The sequence below is a fragment of the Doryrhamphus excisus genome, chromosome 17 (assembly GCF_030265055.1).
Source record: "Doryrhamphus excisus isolate RoL2022-K1 chromosome 17, RoL_Dexc_1.0, whole genome shotgun sequence".
Lineage (NCBI taxonomy): Eukaryota > Metazoa > Chordata > Actinopteri > Syngnathiformes > Syngnathidae > Doryrhamphus > Doryrhamphus excisus.
The window spans coordinates 8,589,589-8,603,313 of record NC_080482.1 but is presented as its reverse complement, the minus strand read 5'-3'; the positions used below and the strand labels follow the sequence as shown (position 1 = coordinate 8,603,313).

At 42.6% G+C, this 13,725-nt stretch overlaps 1 protein-coding gene across 2 annotated transcripts in view; it reads left to right on the top strand.

Annotated features, from left to right (window-relative positions):
- Positions 1–13,725, top strand: part of erfl1 (Ets2 repressor factor like 1) — a 131,299-nt gene that overhangs the window by 41,730 nt on the left and 75,844 nt on the right. Inside the window, exons 1-2 of one of the 2 annotated variants that reach the window (XM_058052996.1) lie at positions 5,793–5,863; positions 8,559–8,700. The gene's annotated coding sequence lies outside the window, so the exon portion shown is untranslated. Of the gene's footprint in view, positions 1–5,792; positions 5,864–8,558; positions 8,701–13,725 lie in introns of those variants that run through there. The other variant, XM_058052995.1, reaches the window with a different exon arrangement.

Below are 13,725 nucleotides of genomic sequence, written 5' to 3'. Positions count from 1 at the left end.
CAATAATGGCGCTAATGCCCTAGTAATACGAGGCAGATATTATAATCTCAACACTGTCACATTGCGTTAGCCGCGGGAGACTGATGTGTCAATGCCACAGTGAGCAGGTGACGCGCAGGGGGGCTCGGGAAGCATGCCCCCCCCATAATAGCAACCCATACAAGAGCCTGCTTATTCCAGAGAGTTGAATATTTTCGCTAGATATTAAGGGGTAGGGACAGCTATGTGGTCGGTAAGAGGGGGGTTTTAGAGCATATTTGCACCCAGATACTGTAGAAACCATACAATGCACCATGCTTGCCTCTTTATTAATGAGATGTACTTCATACGTCACTTCCTGTTCACTCTTTGTTACCGGAGTTTTAACCTTAAAGTATTCCTGACCACACTTTGTGATCACAACTCTAGAAGAGTGTGCTGACATCTCTGCCTTCAATTGAGACTAGCGAGAGGATCGAACTCACCAAAACAAACAAAAGTAAGTGCCGACAACCATTACAAGGCAAGCTAACTAGCAAGACACGGCTTTGAATTTCAGTGCTATACATATCACTATATTGACACTGACTATGGTACCAATTATGTCATTGGATGGTCATATTACCTCGTACTTTGGTATGGGACAAAAAATTACAAAATTAAAAAAAAAAACAACCTTAAACTGTATTATGGAAAGCAGGAAGTGAACAAATGTAACAGTTACTGATTGTAAAGGTACCAGATGGAGGGGTAGGATTTAATAAGCTTTGCTTCTTCCTACTCCTTTTGGACATGTAGAACTGTGAACTGATTATGTGATGCATTCAATTGTAATCTGATGCATGTTCAAATGAAATAAAAGTACTCGGAGAAAACCCATGCGTGCACGGGGAGAACATGCAAACTCCATACAGAGATGTCCAAGCGTAGAATCGAACCCAGGCCAACATGCTAACCACTCACCCGCTGCCGTGTCGTGCTGGATTACATTCATTCATTCATTCATTTTCTCCTCACGAGGGTCGCGGGGGGTGCTGGAGCCTATCCCAGCTGTCTTTGGGCAAGAGGCGGGGTACACCCTGAACTGGTCTCCAGCCAATCACAGGGCATAGACAAACAACCATTCACACTCACATTCATACCTATGGACAATTTGGAGTCGCCAATTAACCTAGCATGTTTTTGGAATGTGGGAGGAAACCGGAGTACCCGGAGAAAACCCACGCATGCACGGGGAGAACATGCAAACTCCAAACACAGATGGCTGAGAGTGGAATCGAACTCGGGTCTTGTCTGGTTGTCATCATGAAAAAATGTTTGTCAATGAACTTATTCATTCATTGTCTACCGCTTATCCTCACAAGGGTTGCGGGGGTGCTGGAGCCTATCCCAGCTGACTTTGGGCGACCATTGGGGTTCACCCTAGACTGTAATCCCAGAATCATTCATTCATTTTCTACTGCTTATTCTCACGAGGGTCGCGGGGGTGCTGGAGCCTATCCCGGCGGGGTACACCCTGGACTGGTCGCCAGCCAATCACAATGCGCATATAGACAAACAACCATTCACACTCACATTCATACCTATGGACAATTTTGGAGTCGCCAATTAAGCTAGCATGTTTTTGGAATGTGGGAGGAAACCGGAGTACCCGGAGAAAACCCACGGATGCACGGGGAGAACATGCAAACTCCACACAGAGATGTCCAATTGCAGAATCGAACCCAGGCCAACATGCTAACCACTCACCCGCAGCTGTGCCATGCCGTGCTGTATTACAATGCAGGCTAATTCAAACAGCTTTGGACTGTGTGTGAACATTTTTCTTATTTTGTCTCTAGTCATGTGTGTGCCTGATAAGCGAAAAGGCAAAAGAAAGCCGGATAGTCATAGAGTGATTTATGCATGTGTGTAATTGACTGTTAATAAAATGTGTGTCCCGAACGCGTGTAATTGTGTGTTTTTCAAGAGCCGCCATGTGTGAGCGTGTGTGTAATTGGGTGTTATCGATGTTGCGTATGTGTTGTGTGTTGGCAGTCAGAGGGGTGAGCTGGCCTTGGTGTTTGTCTGTGCCGTTTGGAGGTGGAAAAAAAAAATGCCTTTAGGAGATTTATGGATTTGAAGAAATATTTGGTGTGTGCGTGAAGCGAGCAGCAAGTGGTCACCCTCGTTGGCGGTTTGATGTAAAAGCTTTCCTCGTATTGATTTGTTCTCATGAAAATATTCATACTGTCGGTTTTGTGGACTGATATATGCATATGCGGAGTGAACATGTTCAGATTGTTCTTTCCATACGTGTTGATATTGTGTGTTGCTGATAGCAGTCTATAGAATAGGTGTGTGTGTGTGTATATACATTGTTGTGCAGGTGCTGTTTAATTGATGCGGGCTGGCCATCGATCCCTCCCGCCCGGGCTAATGAAGGCCTGATTGGCTTGTGAGGGCTGGCTGGTTCTGCTTAGCTGCCTTGCCTTGCTCTCACTTCAACATTATTCTCCTCCCATTCATTCATTCTTTCTTTTTTTTTTCTCATTTGGCTCTCTTGCATTACGTCTCCCACTTTTTCATCGTAGCTCCCGACTCTACTCTGAACCCTTTCAGACTCTTTCAAGCTGTTTAGCTGCTAACCTTGCAGTGCTGTGTCCAGTCACGACACGAGTCCCAAAGTGAAGTCTCACTTACCCTTTTCGTTCCAGCAGACTGATAAACTGAGCTGATAACAATTCAGTTTTAAAGCAACGTATGAATGAAGCCATGATACTTGGTAATCAGTAATTATAATTGGTATATTCTGTGTAAAATATTCCACTTGCCCTTGCAAGAATAAGTTAAAAACAGTTACTATTAAAATAAACAAAGTTTTACCACCAGTGACTCTGCAGATGCATCAAAAGGTCGACATCATCCATCCTCACTATGACGTTTTGTCACTTGATTAATGTCTGACATTAATCTGCCATACATACTTTAGTTGTAGTTGTACACACCGACAATACTGCTAGCTTTGTTTACATCACTTTGCGCACAGCTTATATGCAAGCTACAGGATCGCTAACGTGACACAAGGCTGGAGATTCCAGACTTGGTGTGTATGAACTCAAAGAGAGGTAACGTAGGTCCGCTTCTAATGCAACTTTAGCGCCGAGAGTGCGTTTATTCTGGCTTCAGCAACAGTTTTAGCGGATATTTCATACTCATGTTTACAAAAAACAGTCCCTCCGTGTGAAATGCCGTTGATAGATTAAAATAATTTTCTCTTCCTGGGAATCACTAACTCCAACCACTTCAGCATGAGCTTGCCCCTGTTGAAAGATTTCCTGCCCATATAAGGATGCCCGGCTTCTTGTGATGTCACACGGAGCTGGTGTGAGAATAAGATCTCTGAAACAGAGCATTCGGAGCCATCCCAAACTTCTTTCAGAGCTCACTTTCAAATGCACAAACCTCATTATCTGAAATTTTGGCATCATTTAAAACGAGAATACAACATTTTAAAAACATTTATAGGTCAGAAAAAGTGGAAAAGTGGAAAAAGTGTAATAGATCCCCTTTAACACAGGTCATAAATGTAACATTACTGATTCCAAGTAAACAGAATACATATCATTTGTCAGTCAATATTTTACACTCATAATATGCCATAGTAAACCATAAAACAGTGATCATTTATGAATTATTTTTTAAAAGTTCCAAAAGTTGGAATAATGGTGATAATTACATTTTTTTTACAGTTTTCAGAAGATTTTTCATGCAATTATCCTGATGTTCTATGCTTAAAGCACTATTACCTGGTAAGGAATAAGCATTACGTTTTTAAGCAAAATAATATTTTTTTTGAACAGCAACTGTTAAAAGAGAATTAAAAGCTTTGTCAGGTCACTTAAAATATGTCCAGTCGGGACTAATAACAGTCAGCTGTCTCACTCTTCGGGTGTTTAAAAGCGGGAATGTCTCACTCTGACATGATTCCTGTTCCGTTTCTCCTCTCCGTTCATTTAGCGTCCATGTCTCAATCAAGCTGGCGGCCCACGTGTCACTGCATGTCTCCTGTCATGGCAGCCCATGAATGTCTTTTTGTGTCATTCGGCCCCCCTCTCCAGATGCAGGTATTACACCGCCCTGTTAATGGCTTTGTCAGATGGCCTTTTCGTAAGAGCCAGTCATGAAGACGGACAGGGGACTACTACCGACCCATTTGTGTGTGTGTGTGTGTGTGTGTGTGTACACGTGTAGGTTTCAGTCGCAACAGCAGGAAATAAAAGGCCACCCTTGTATCCGACGTCATGCATCAGCAGAATTCATCTGAGTGGTTTCTCTGCCAGAGGACAAAAACAGACGTTCAAATATGTCACTTTTGTCCGAGCCGCCATATTGGATTATTTGTCTAAATGCATTCTTCTGCAGAAAGATGATCACTGTCCAGTAGGAAACACATCTGATATTGTACATAGGTCTTGTGCATGATGTCACACAAGACTTACGTACTTCAACTCAATGAGCATCTTAAGTATGGACTCTCAAGGGGCTTTTTGTTTTGGATTTTTCCCGGCATAGACAAAATGTGTGATGTGATGACAACTACAGAAATGTAACGTAGGAATCAATGCGACATGTGCGCCTCGGGGGTGCTGGAGCCTATCCCAACTATCTTCAGGTGAGAGGCGGGGTACACCCTGGACTGGACGCCAGCCAATCACAGAGCACATATAGACAAACAACCATTCACACTCACATTCATACCTATGGATAATTTGGAGTCGCCAATTAACCTAGCATGTTTTTGGAATGGGAATGGGAAGAAACCGGAGTACCCGGAGAAAACCCATGGGTTGCATGATACAATATGACGAAATCAAAGTGAGCTGCGTTGGTGTCTTTGCGAGTACACAATGTTTTTGTTAACTTCTTTTTACACTTTGTATTGTGACGTCAATTATCCTTCCACTCCAATATATGTCCATCACGTATTGTTGTATGACAGGTTAAAATGCTACTTAAAAACATTGCCAGTACAGTTATTAAAGTTTTTACCATCCCTGAATTACAGTCGTCCCAGGCCACTCGGCAGTTTGAATTTTCAAAAATATATTGTGGTTGAATACAGCCCGTTATTAGTCAAGAAATATGCATATTGAAGCAAATATTACATATTCTTTGCCTGAAGAAAGCATTTTGAAGCATAAAAAAGTGTACATACAGGGAGTAGAGTGCAAATTACAAATGCCTGAAGTTGCTAATAGCCATTTCCACCAGTCAGTGTTTTTTGTCGTCCTGCAAAAAATGTGTAATGACCATATTTATACTACCACGTTAGCATATTTTAAGTTCATACTCGGTAAGTCAGCGGTAGTTCATGAACTCCTAAACACTTTTCAAGTATCTCTCCAAAGGGTTTATTCATTTATTATCAACCCTAATACCGACCAAATTAGAAAGTGGGGTTCGGCAGTAGTTTGGAAGTCCTTGGGAGCGCTTGAAAATATTACAAATCACAGTGGACTGGACGGGACGTGGGTGGAATAAATTTCGGAAATCCAAGGAAATATAGCTGGCATAGGTGCAGATTTTGGAAGATCTAGAAAGCTTTCTATGCAGGTTATTGTTTGTAGCTGCTCTATAGGAGTCCACAACTCGATATCATGTATGTATTTCTATAATATATATTTTTATTTGCAAATTTAGAGGTACTGACCAGTCCAGTGTGTACCCCGACTCTTGCCCGAAGACAGCTGGGATAGGCTCCAGCACCCCCGCGACCCTCGTGAGGAAAAGCGGCAAAAAGTGAATGAATGAATTTAGAGGTACTGACCAGTCCAGTGTGTCCCCCGACTCTCGCCCGAAGACAGCTGGGATAGGCTCCAGCACCCCTGCGATCCTTGTGAGGGTAAGCGGTACAAAATGAATGAATGAATGAATTTAGGGGTACTATATCTTTTCAACCAAAACTATTACTTTGCTGGAAAAATGTCCCACGGGATAATTGACTGAAAATATTTGAGAACCATTGACTGAATCTGGCAACTCTTCTTCTCTCCTGGCTTGGATCTAGCTAACAGGCTAACGCCACTGACCCGAATTATGAATACGATCAAATTTTCCTTTATGTCGCTGGTGAAAATCACAATTAAATATGCAAGCAATGGTTAGCTTCAGTTATGGCGACAACTGCCTATATGTCAACGGCACTCAACAAGTTCAAAGGAAGTCGACATAAGCGGGTTCCATTGTATTACAAGCTGACTGTTTGTGCAAAACCCTGCCGAAATGAGAACAGGCACACTGAGGTTCATTGTAGGTTTTTATCTGACCCGTCGAGTCAGTATAAACTCAAAAATCAACTTTTCGCCTGCAAAACAGAGGCCTGACAACAATTTATAGCTGCTTTTAGTCTTTTTTTTTTTTTTTTGCTGCCGATCCGTTAACAGACTTCAAAGCCTGACGAGTGTTGTAAAGAGGACAAGGCGGACTGTCTGCACTGTCTGTGTAAACATGGCAACGTGTGCACAGTTCACCTGCTTGGAAGAAAGACGGATATACCGAGCGACAGGCAAGTGCTTTGATCGAACTGCCTTTCAAACCTGCGGCTGCATCTTTATTTCACATCTCTCAGTTTGGTCATGCGGTCCAACACCTCGCCTCTTCACACACATACACACACACACATACACGCCCTACCCCCCCAAGCCCCTGTACTCGGCCAGCCGTCGGCAACAAACACACAGCATTATACACTGGGATAAGTGGGGTGTGTTTACAGGTTGTTCGTTTCCACTCCAACTCTCAGCACGGGGAAGGAACAGGCTAGAGTGGAGAAGAGTGGAAGGGGGGGGGGGGACGGGTTATCGGAAAGAGTGTGTTTTTTTTTTGTCCTGAAGAGAAATAGCCCTCTGGGTTGTAATTGGAGGAGGAGGAGAGGGGAGGAAGAGACGGGAGAAATTGCTTGGCCGAGGCTGTGTGGGATGATAGTGTTTTTGACAGGTAAATAAGGCTGTGATTGTCGACAGTTACACTGCACCTTGCTGACCCTCGTACACACCGGCCTCCTCCATCTATATTTCACTCAGACACACACGTGCTGACCACCACCACCCCTCCACAACCCCTCCACCACCCCACACACATATTTACTCACCTGGATGATATTTCAAATGACATAACAAAAACTCTATTGGTATGGTGTAGTCATGTGCGTATAGTTAAATAACTTCCTTGTGTCACTGTGACAGATGCACAACTGCTGTGATTGCTTTGAATGCGATGCAACTAGTGGAACATCAGCAACAATCCATTACGTGATGCGAGTTGAATTCCCATTTCTTTTTTACTTTCTTTACATTTCAATTAGCTGTAATATAATATAATGTTTTTTTAATCATTGAAACTATACAGCCAATGTTTTGCATGTCACACGAGTGTAAAAATACATGAAATCATGTTCATTGTGAAAATATTTTTTAATTAGCCATATTGTATTTAGCAACCAGGACAGATACTTTCCTATATATCACAATAAATTCACATGTCAGTATGTAAATGTATGTGAATTTGCATGATATTTGATGCTCTATATGGTGTATGTATTGTTACACTCAGTTACACAGCCTGTTTTATGGTTATTTTTTTTTCTTTTTTTTTTTTTGATGATTTGTCATTAGGTCCCTTAAAGAGCTATAATGTAAATAGCATTACACATCACAATTTTTTGTCCCTTTATGCTATCGCTATCTGGGCAGGTAAAAGAAACCCCCACCAAAAGGACAGAGAAATTAAAACACACACTGGTACTTTTAATGATAATATTTCTAATTATTTCCTAATTATTATTTTTAGCATGGAGTCACAATTTAGCTAACACAACAATCTCTTTGTTAGGACACGTCCAATATGTACCACTTCCCTATATATGTGGCACTAAAAGTTTTATTTCCAGATCTACGGTTGTCATCACACTCTTTCCTCTAAATGCCGTCACTGGTAAGGCAAAAGAAACCAATGCAAAAAAAAAAAAAAACCACAGAAAAGACAACTTACACTATTAATTATGTTGTTTTACTTGAGTCTTGAACATATATATATATATATATATATATATATATATATATATATATATATATATATATATATATATATATATATATATTTATATATATTTATATATATAAACAAAATGTAAAAAAAAACCAAACAAAAAACTGTATTATGGAAAGCAGGAAGTGAACAAATGTAACAGTTACTGATTGTAAAAGTACCAGATGGAGGGGTAGGATTTAATAAGCTTTGCTTCTTCCTACTCCTTTTGGACATGTGGAACTGTGAACTGATTATGTGATGCATTCAATTGTAATCTGATGCATGTTCAAATGAAATAACACCATTACCATTACTTTAAGCATGGAATCACAACTGTATATGTATATGTATAATATGTATGTATATGTATACATGGTGAGTATCATTTCCTATAGTCATCACTGCATTGTTTGTCCAAGTCAATGACATGAATGATTGATAGCGACAATGCCATTTTATATATACCAATTTATATTACACACTGTATAATGTATTTCACATTTCCACAGCATGATGTACTTTAGTGCCTTGCTCTATGGCACTATGGCAGCACTCGAGGCATCTCCCCAGCACCCAAAATTGGAACCGGGTTTGGACCTGACACCGGAGTCTGCCAGCAGACCCCCCCGCCCCCACACCCCGCAGCCTCAGGTACAAACAAATGAAAGAAAAAGCAGCAAAGACAGACAGGCATAGTGCAGCTGTCTGTGCTTGCACGCCACCATTAGTATCTCTTCTTCCTCCCTCCTTCCTTCCATCTTCCCATTCTCTTTTATCAAGTCAACAGCCGTCTCCCTCCTCCTCCTCCTCCTCCTCCTGCCTGCCCTCCATCCCTCCCCCCCTTCCCCTCTCTCACTTCAATCTCAAGTGTTTTCAATTTTATTCTAGAGTGGAATTAACTACCCCCGATGTCAAATTGCCGACGAAATCGATAATAATATCTTTACAAAAGAGGATATTCCAGTCTCTCGCGTCGGCTTTTGAAAAATGGAAAATTTAGCCGAGATTGATTCATTAGTTGACACGTTATAGGACGGTATAAGTATTGATCGCGGCCTGTCATGTCCCATCTCGGCTAATCGAAGCTGAGGCGCTCTGTCGATGGGCGCATTTTTCATAATTCCGTCGCCGGGGAGAGAGGGACCAGCCGGCAGAGGCGACTGAGAGGAGGCGCGGGGAGAGAATGGTGGAGACGATGGGGAGGCAGGAGTGATGCGGGAGGGTGGGGGGGATGACTTGAGGTTTGGGGGCAAAGAGTGAACGAGTGAGAAATAGAGTGAAAAGGAGGTTATAGGAAGGAAAAGGAGAAAAGAGAGGATGCTTGTGTGCGTCCTTGCTGCATCTCCCATCCCGGGCTGAGGCAAGGGGGAATGGGGGGGGGGGGGGTGATAGGGTATGTTAATGGGGCAGGTATTGGGGCGTAGATAATGAATGCATTAAGCAATTAAAGTCAAACAGAGGGAGATAACGAGGTGAGGGGAAGGATGTGGGAAAGGGGAAGAAAGAGCATGACACCAGGGGGCACTGTTTTTTTTTTTTTTTTTTTTTCCCCAGTGACGTTTTTAAATGGAATTGTCTATAGCAGAGGTGTTCAAATTGCAGCACAGGAGCCATTTTAGGCCTACAGCTCATTTTTATTGTCCCTTAGCATATTCTACAAATAAAAATTCATTCATTCATTTTCTACCGCTTATCCTCATGAGAGTCACGGGAGTGCTGGAGCCTATCCCAGTTGTCTTCGGGTAAGAGGCGGGGTACACCCTGGACTGGTCGCCAGCCAATCACAGGGCACATATAGACAAACAACCATTCACACTCACATTCATACCTATGGACAATTTGGCCGCTTCTTCTCACTAGGGTCGCGGGTATGCTGGAGCCTATCCCAGTCGACAAAAACTATAAAAAGCATTTTAGTCTAGTTGTTGTAGTCAGTTGTTTTAGTCAGTTCAGTTTATTCATTCATTCATTTTCTACCACTTATCCTCACGAGGGTTGCAGGGGGTGCTGGAGCCTATCCCAGCTGTCTTCAGGTGAGGGTACACCCTGGACTGGTCGCCAGCCAATCACAGGGCACATATAAAAATACCAACAGTTGCCATTCATTACTGTCACAGCAGAATGACAGTAAATTGGGTATCACACTACACCTATTCACCAAACATGGCCATTTAATAATATTGCAGGTACATGTAAAATGCATACTGCTACCTTTAACATTGTTTAGCATTCATTCATTCATTTTCTACCGCTTATCTTCACAAGATTTGCGGGGGTTGATGGAGCCTATCCCAGCTGTCTTCGGACGAGAGGCGGGGTACACCCTGGACTGGTCGCCAGCCAATCACAGGGCACATATAGACAAACAACCATTCACACTCACATTCATACCTATGGACAATTTGGAGTCGCCAATTAACCTAGCATGTTTTTGGAATGTGGGAGGAAACCGGAGTACCCGGAGAAAACCCACGCATTCACGGGGAGAACATGCAAACTCCACACAGAGATGGCCGAGGGTGGAATTGAACCCTGGTCTCCTAGCTGTGAGGTCTGCGCAAAGTACAACTCCTGTAAAGGAGATTGGAGAATATAAAATGAAATGTAGGGATAGCTTATCTCCATCCATTTTTTACTGCGTATCTGAGGTCGGGTCCTGAGGGCAGCACCCTGGGCAAGGAAGCTTAGACTTCCTTCTACCTGGTCACTTAGTCCAGCTCGTGGACACCTCTAGGGAGCTGGCTTCTGTCAGTAAGAAGGAGCAGCAGTTCTACTCTGAGTTTCTCCCGGATGACAGTGCTTCTCAGCTTATCTCTAGGAGAGAACCAGCCACTCTACAGAGAAAACTCATTTTGGCCTCTTGTAGCCGAGATCTTGTCCTTTCCTTCACTACCCAAAGCTCATGACCAGAGCTTAGAGTAGAAACGGAGATCAGCCGGTAAATTGAGAGCTCTAACTTCAGCCCAACGGACCTTAGACTCCTCCCCTTAGGGCAGTCTTGAGACAGTTATATTTTAGTCATTGAAGAGCCATGTTTAGCTTGTCACTGTCTGGTTGTTCATTCATTCATCATTCATTCATTTTCTACCGCTTCTTCTCATGAAGGGTCGCGGGTATGCTGGAGCCTATCCCAGCTGACTTTGGGCGACCATTGGGGTTCACTCTAGACTGAAATCCCAGAATAATTCATTAATTTTCTACCGCTTCTTCTTCTTCGACGAGGGTTGCGGGGGTGCTGGAGCCTATCCCGGCGGGGTACACCCTGGACTGGTCGCCAGCCAATCACAGGGCACATATAGACAAACAACCATTCACACTCACATTCATACCTATGGACAATTTGGAGTCGCCAATTAACCTAGAATGTTTTTGGAAAACCGGAATCCCCGGAGAAAACCCACGCATGCACACGGGGAGAACATGCAAACTCCACACAGAGATGGCTGAGTGTGGAATCGAACTCGGGTCTTGTCTGGTTGTCATCATGAAAAAAAAAGTTTGTCAATGAACTAATTTCATGACAAAAACAACACTGGTAGTCTCTATTTCAACTACCAACCATATGTGAAGGGGTGGTGTCGAACTGAAGGAGGTGGCACCTCTGTTGAAAGTTTGGGGGTTATCGTGATACTAGTAGTAAGTAGTAACTTTGTATTAATTAAAATCCAGAGTAGAAAGAAGGAACCCCCACCCCCAGATATTAATGGAGAGATGTTTTTGGTGGTGTGGGAGAGCTGGATGAGAGAAGGCTGTTGAGTGGTGGTGGTGGGGGAGGGGTAATAAATATAAATTGAAAGGCTTGGGTGCGAGCACAGAGAAGTTCTGAGGCGGAAAAAAATATATATAAAGAGGAGGGGGGAGTGGGGGGGGAGAAGATACTACGACAATGATGGAGAAACTTTTTGATAGTTGTGCAATTCGCTTGGAGAAGTTGGTATTGGAGCGCTATCAGGACTTCTAAGTCCAACATAAAGCCACTCCTTTTTGGGAGTCTTGTCACGAGGTGTGCAAATCCCGGCCGCGTGTCAATCAACAAAAGGGTGCTTGTCGGAGAGGAATTGAGTCCAACTATTTGTCTTTTTTGGTCGAAAGTCCAATTTTGAGTCATCATGCCTCTCAAATGTGAGGTTTTTGAAGTACATGTCCGAGCTAAACCTACAAAGTACAAAAAGCCAATCTATCAATGTGGACGACCTGCCTGCAAAAACAACATAAGAACCTGCATGCATTAATATTAAAATACCAACAGTTGCCATTCATTACTGTCACAGCAGAATGACAGTAAATTGGGTATCACACTACACATTCACCAAACATGGCCATTGAATAATATTGCAGCTACATGTAAAATACCTACTGCTACTTTTAACATTGTTTAACATTCATTCATTTTCTACCACTTATCCTCACGAGGGTCGCAGGGGGTGCTGGAGCCTATCCCAGCTGTCTTTGGGCTCGAGGCGGGGTACACCCTGGACTGGTCGCCAGCCAATCACAGGGCACATATAGACAAACAACCATTCACACTCACATTCATACCTATGGACAATTTGGAGTCGCCAATTAACCTAGCATGTTTTTGGAATGTGGGAGGAAACCGGAGTACCCGGAGAAAACCCAAGCATGCACGGGGAGAACATGCAAACTTCATACAGAGATGGCCGAGGGTGGAATTGAACTCGGGTCTCTTAGCTGTGAGGCCTGTGCGCTAACCACTCGTCCGTTGTGCAGCCTGCTTTCCAAAACAATCTGCTTTAATTTTATTCCACCCACGGCCCACCTCTTAGTTGCATACTCACTTTGCTGTGATTAGTCACATTCCCAAGTGCTCCTGATGACTTCTGGACTACTGCCGAACCCCACTTTCTAATTGGATTAATATGGACAATTTGGAGTCGCCAATTAACCTAGCATGTTTTTGGAATGTGGGAGGAAACCCGTCGAGAATATGTAAACTCCACACAGATAACCAAGGGTGGAATTGAACTGAATTTAATTGCTAACCACTCAACCACCGTGCAGCCCCCTTTGTTTAACATTTTGACCGATTTTCCTCTGGATTCCGTTCTTTTACGGATCCATAGATCGATTGATAGATCGACAGATCGCGACTAAGGTGGGCATTATAATTAGATGATTCACTGATTGTGAAGAATTCTGTGTGGGAAACTGATTTCAGATCAGGCGACAGGACCAGCAGAGGCGCTGTTCATTCAGTCTAATAGTTTGCTGTCTAAGGAACAACAGTAGTAGTGTTTTTCGCCACGTACAAGTAGTATTTGATACATTTTTCTACTCTACTGTAACTTTACAAGGATCTTCTATTTTATGGATATTTTGAAATTGTTACTCGTAGGTGAAAAGGGAAATTGCATTATTGTTATAATTGTTACATGATTGTGGTATCGTGATGACAAAATGAATCTTGGGTAATGTTTGGGTTTATTGAGTAGCTCAGATATGAACTGTTATTGAATCCTGTGAAATGATCTGCAGCAGAAATTATTATTTATTTATTAAATTTTTATTTACTGCGATTTTTCATGAACATCCTCGTGAACACTGAAATTTTTTTTTATTTTTTGCCTGAAACAGGCAGCTTTGCTAGTTTCTCTAAATATAGTAATGACCCGAATATAAGATATTATTTTTTTTACATACAAAAAAGCCTCAAAG